The sequence below is a fragment of the Galleria mellonella genome, unplaced genomic scaffold (genome assembly GCF_026898425.1).
Source record: "Galleria mellonella isolate WM207_F2 unplaced genomic scaffold, CSIRO_AGI_GalMel_v1 utg57, whole genome shotgun sequence".
NCBI lineage: Eukaryota > Metazoa > Arthropoda > Insecta > Lepidoptera > Pyralidae > Galleria > Galleria mellonella.
In genome coordinates, this window is record NW_026442119.1 from 3,750,133 (window position 1) to 3,756,375 (window position 6,243).

Sequence of the window (6,243 nt, forward strand, 5' to 3'; positions counted from 1 at the left end):
ACATAATACTATGTTGCTCTCTTAACCTTTGGATAATTTAAGTGTAGATAAAAGTTCAGATAAATAATAAAGAGAGATGTTTGTTTTATAAATTACCAGTCGTGAACTGCGGCTTTGTGTCTGTGAATGCGAACGAAAAGTATGTGTTAATACATGGCATAGGCCATTAATATATCAACACTCATTCAAATCAAATCAGCTATTTAAGCCTTACCAAGAAGCAAATACCCAAACATAATATATAAACATCAAAACATATAACCAATTCCTATATCTATGTGAATTAAGAGAAAAATATAAATGAGTTTCAAAATCCTACAATATTTGAATAATAAGAAATGAGGATATATAAATTTACCTCTTAATTGTTTTCAATCTGATTTAATTTGCTTTACAGTAAATATTACGCAGTACGAATATTAAGTCAGGACTTTACTGCATTGTAATGAAAATAAATCTTGGCAATTTTTTAAAGTTTATCCCTACAACTGTTTTCGGAATGCCGCTACATTAAATTGAAAATTTCGACTACAACTGCCATCTCCGGTATTGTCTAGTGGTTAGGATACCTGGCTCTCACCCAGGAGGCCCGGGTTCAATTCCCGGTACGGGAATTTACTTTTTACCTACATCTCGAAACGAATAAGATATAGTAATTTTCTTGTTCGTTACAATTTAAATTTCATTGTTATTTTAATATACTTTTTTTTATTTTACTTTGTTGCTTGGCATATTCATTTTAATTTGTTTTAAATGTACAAAAATAGCACAAAATATACACAATCATTTGCAGTATCAAATAAATAAAACTTAAAATAATAAATAAGATGAATAAATAATTTGATATATTTTTTATTATATTAATAAATATTTTTTTTTTAATGAAGACATGATAACATATATGAGTATACATGAAGACATGATAGTTTCAATTCTCTTGCAAAATAATCTCAGATATATCTAATGTCCATAATTAAAACGCAAATGAACAAAAACAATAGTTTTCTGCCACAATAAGGCTATTAGTATTAGGTGTTCTACGCCGTAAGTAAGTGAGAATTGAAAATGTGTTTTGTGCCCGTTTCTTGGGAAAGCATTGTATGAACACACATGTATGACGCACGAGCGTGAAGATTTTAAAGGAATTCCTTTGTCAGTTTTCTCATCAGTAAAATGTTTAACGAGACGTGCAAATTATTATCTTAGCAGGAAGCAAGCTGTAAGAAGCAATACCTGGCTACAATGTTTATTAACACATAGAATAACTATGCTCATTTATCTCCTTATATTCCTAATAGGTACTTATCTTTGTGTTAAACAAGCTAATAGAACCACTATGTACCGTTTTGGCGCCAATTTTTTATCGCGTCGTAGCGTCAGTTGTATACTTGGCACAAAAAAAAATGGACGCATAGACTTTGAACTGTGACAAAATACTTTCTAACTTAAATTTAAAATTAACTCATAACACCAATCGCTTTTTTAATTTACAAATCTACACTTGTGGAAGAATTGTATCCATCAATGGCACATTAGAGATAAAACAGTTTTACCAATATTTTAAGCATAATTTTTTTTTATGCCAAATGAGAAAAGAATACTCTTGCCGAGCTCACTAGTAGCATTAGGTATACATACATGGAAGATCGACTGCCTTCCGCTTAAATTAATAAAAATATTTCCAAAAATATATGTAGTAGAGAATCTTACTCCCCACAAGTGTAGTATAGAGTTGTTGTTGAATAATTATTTTTCATACCTCCATTGATGGCGACTTCTATAAGGTGTAATGTCTATTTTTTTTATAGTTTCGAAAATACGCTTCCGCTAAACACAAAAATCCGCGTATTTTCAATCGACTTCAAAATAAAGAAGGTTCTCACATTCGGTTCTATTTTTTTTATGTTTGAAAACTATTTTTTGTCTGAAAGTATATACCTACTTACAGATTAGTTACATAGAATTTTTATCAAAATCAACTTAATAATTTAGTTTTTACATCTAAATAACTGGTTAAAACTGGATAAAAATTAATATCTAAATAAAGCAAAGGCACTCAACTTTATCATAATATTATATTCGTAAAATAAAATAATATAGCTCTCTTAACATTGTTTTTATATTTCACATCAGCGCCATATCTATTTTAAAGAGGAAATATTCAAAAGCCGTCCGCCGTAAATTTCGTTAGACATCCAAATGCATTATGCTAATGCAACGATTTCCTGTTAAACTTTGAGACATGCCGAATTCTTCGCGTGTCGATACACGATTGTATTAAGAATTTCACATTTTAAAATACACTTCTTAGAATATAGACCGTTTTTGATATAAGACCACGAGAAATTTACTTCTCGAATTTACGACTGGATTAGAAACCAGATATTCTTATGTCAAAACATAATTTAGATAGGTCCAACCATTATGAAGACGTAATATAATAGGGATCCGAAGAATTCCTCGGCGGATGATTTAAGGATAATAAACATTTGAATCTCGTCCTCTAAGAATTTTCCTTAATCTCCGATTGGTTTTTAATTGCTTTTTGATTATTCATCTTATTTATTAGAAAATACATTCGTAGTATATTAATTTGAAATACGTATAAATTAATAGTTCATTTAGCAATATATTATGAATTGTGACATACATTTAAATGTTTTATTTTTTAAATCAGTATAATTTATACTTTGTTATAGTGGACGAGAATGGAACAATAGATGTATAGATTAGGCCTTTGTGCATAAGTTCTGATTCTTGTTTTCTTTTTCTTTATTTTAATACTACTATTCATGTGGATGATGACGTCTTCTGATATTAAAAGTTTCTAAGTCGCCTTTTTATACATGAAAGTCTTTAATAATACTCAGAATCTTACACTAACCATTAAAGTACATTGTATTCAAATGTTAAACTCAAATATCAGTTTATCATTATCATCAAATCAGATGTAAAACATTCACTGAAAAACATAAAGGGGGTTTTGCCAGTGCTTGACATGAATGGAAGGCGGGTTGGTAACCATAGTTAATCTTTGGTGATGTTTCAAAAGGGACGCTGCTGCCATCCTTCAACCATAAAGTTCCTTTAACACATATGGGAAAAAGGAATAGCCCGTTCTATGCCAGGACCACACGGCATATCAATGGAATATAATGGTACTTACTCGTACATTCCCATGCACGGTCTAATATTTGACCAGCAAAGAACTCTGTTTCAATATAAAGAAGATGTAAACAAACGAATAATTGACTCAAATACAAGACAACGTGCCGATATCGAATACTAACACCGATCAAAAATCGATTAATTGAATGAATGTTTCGATTTGTCACTAATTGTATTTATAGAGCATTTATGTGATAATTTCAACAAAATTTGAACTTTGTTCTATTGAAATATACCTTAATATACAATTTATGCATCAATGTAGACACATACATATCAATTGAAAAGTGATTTTCTAAAATGGTATCAACAAACCAGATCACCTCGTAGAGAGCGTGTCAAAATTTATAACTTTATCATTTACTGCACGCAATTCCTTTCCTAGAGTCCACAATAACTGAGATATTTTATTCTATCTAAGAAACTGGTTTCCTCGACCCCCAGTACTGTAGTTATCTATCTCTAAATACTTAATAGAAATGTCTTACGAGTAGCATTTCTGATTTATCTGAGGTTTGCAACAAACAACCCAGCGATTACTAAATATTAAACGAAGGTTTATTGAGTGGCTTAGAAGTTTGTTTATTAATCTATATTGCTTTATTTTGTAACAGATTAGTAAAATAAATAATCAAAACATGATCGGTAAAATTTTATTAAATAAATATATGTAAGTATACAGTATTATTAATGCTACTGAAAAATTAAAAAAAAAACAACAATCATGTAACTTTAATTATATTATTATTATTATATTAGCCCTTAACTCCAGTATTGCCACGCATAGCAGGCGGGTTGCCAACCGCAGTTAGGCTTTGCTAATGTTTAAGAAGGAACGCTACTGCCCACCCCTTTACTATTAAGTTCCCTTAGTCGCCTCTTACGTGTCGTAAGAGGCCATTATCTATGTTGAGACCACACAGCATAAAATAACATACAAACAATAGATTATTATAATTGAAAGAACTCCACAAACTTGCTTTAAATAATATTAAATAAATCCTATTAAAACATTTATATTATTATTGACAATTATAAAAATGAAATAAATTTCACTTCGCTACAAATCACAAAATAATACAACGTTCCAAATTCATTTCTTTCCATGCAACTAATATGCAAAAACTCAAGCTATTATCTCACGTCCTGTCAGCCACGCGACCAATACATCTCCTGCCTTATTTTTCGGAAACTATACAAAAGCTCTGACGCTAAACACTGCCATTATTGCTCTTATAATAGACAAAGCAACTTTGTTCGAGACAATACAATCAAATAAAAGACTCCCCCCATTAATTTTTGGACGTTTGACACTTTGTAACGGTGTATCTTTTGTATAGAATGAACAACTTAACCCTGTGGAGGCGAAAAATTATCTCCCAGCATGCATGCTGTCGGTACCAATGTCAGTACAAAGGAATTCTGTTTATGCTATCCCGTTTCTCTCTCAGTACGATCGGATTTTTAGACAAAATTAGTAACGCTAGTGTCAACTATGTTAGACCGAGAACAAAGATCCGTATTTTGATCCTTCAATAACGTTCAATACATAAATATTATTCGGCCGGTGCGGACCCCACGGGAATAGAGGGCCAAGTTTTTTATGTCGTACGTTATAATTGTGAGATACGATGTTTTTGTAATTATTTACGAGCTTTGTATCTCGGGAATGTAATTTATGTTAAGCCGGTGCCTAGAGATACATGTTTGTGTGCATTTTATCTTGTTACTTTGTATAATTAATTAAAATTTTCTTGTAATTGAATGAATGTTTAGTCATGTGTCATATGTTCCGGTTCGTGGTTGCTTTGCTAGTTTTACTACTTTAAGAAGACCGTATTAAAAATATCTGTTAGTATAAATCAAATATTCTATATGCTATATTAATTCATATTAATAATAAGGAACAAGAAGGATCATACTGAATTCTTTAAGGCAAATAAGTCTATTATGTAATAAAAAAAAGCTATCATGACGTACATATTTTCAGAAGGCATAAACAATAATAATTACTTTATTTATGTTAATAAAATTTGGAAAACTACATTTAATTAACAAAATAAATAACGATCATGCACAAAACAAAATAAATATAAATGTAACATTGACTAACAATTGAAGTTTAAATCCTTCAAGCAAGCACGCGAGAGCACCAACGGTTTTTAGCATAAATCCGTCGAAAGATATTGTAACTGCGACGGGAGCATATAAAATAAGTTCTGGAGCACGTAATGGATCTTACACTTTATGACGTGCTAACTCATAGCGTAGATGAAATAATATCCATAACAGAACTATGTCAAGTGTCGTGAACTGCTAGAGTTCTTAGCAAGTTTACTCCCTAATGCTCAACAATGTTGTTTCATTGTTTATAGTCTAACATCATTTAGTGAAATTAATACTTTTTTATAACAATCTATTTAAGTTTCAAGAGAATGTAGGAAAATTAATAATCGCTAAACCAACAAAAAATTACGTACCATTAATTTATTAATTAAAAGTATATTTAGTCTTTAAGCAGTTAATAATATATTCAATTTGGAATATGTTACTTATTATTATTTGATTAATTTCATAAAACGTTTAATATTCTCGATATATACTTACCCTTTCAAGAGTTTAGAAAGCAAAAAGGAAAATGATTGCGAATCGTTCTTGCTTCATTTTTACATCCCGCTGGGTGTCGTTGACGAAGGCGACGTAGGTACAAGACACACACAGCGCCAGCACAAAGCGAAGGAAACGCTTAACACACACATTCTGGAGATCAAAGAACGCGCAATCTGTGTGAAAAAAATAACGTTTTGGTCCCAAAAGGGCGGACCCGTTTACGCGGCCCAATTCACGCGAACGGTTCGGACGAAGAAATTGAATTGAAGTCAGCCCGAACAACAAATTCAAACGCGTATCGAATTGTTTTACGTTTGACGAATTCGCTTTTCGAAATTTAAAATTTGGCACAATAGGCCATAATGATGCAGGTCCGTTTCTTTGTCCATATCAGAATGTTGTAGAACATAGGATTTGAAGAATTCGTGACACGCGACATTAAATTCGAGCTTCAGATTAAAAATT

At 31.1% G+C, this 6,243-nt stretch overlaps 1 non-coding gene across 1 annotated transcript; it reads left to right on the forward strand.

The window, feature by feature from the left end:
* Positions 1-542: 542 nt before the first annotated feature.
* On the forward strand, positions 543-614 carry Trnae-cuc (transfer RNA glutamic acid (anticodon CUC)). Its single transcript has one exon. It is a non-coding gene; the product is annotated as a tRNA-Glu (tRNA).
* Positions 615-6,243: the final 5,629 nt, after the last annotated feature.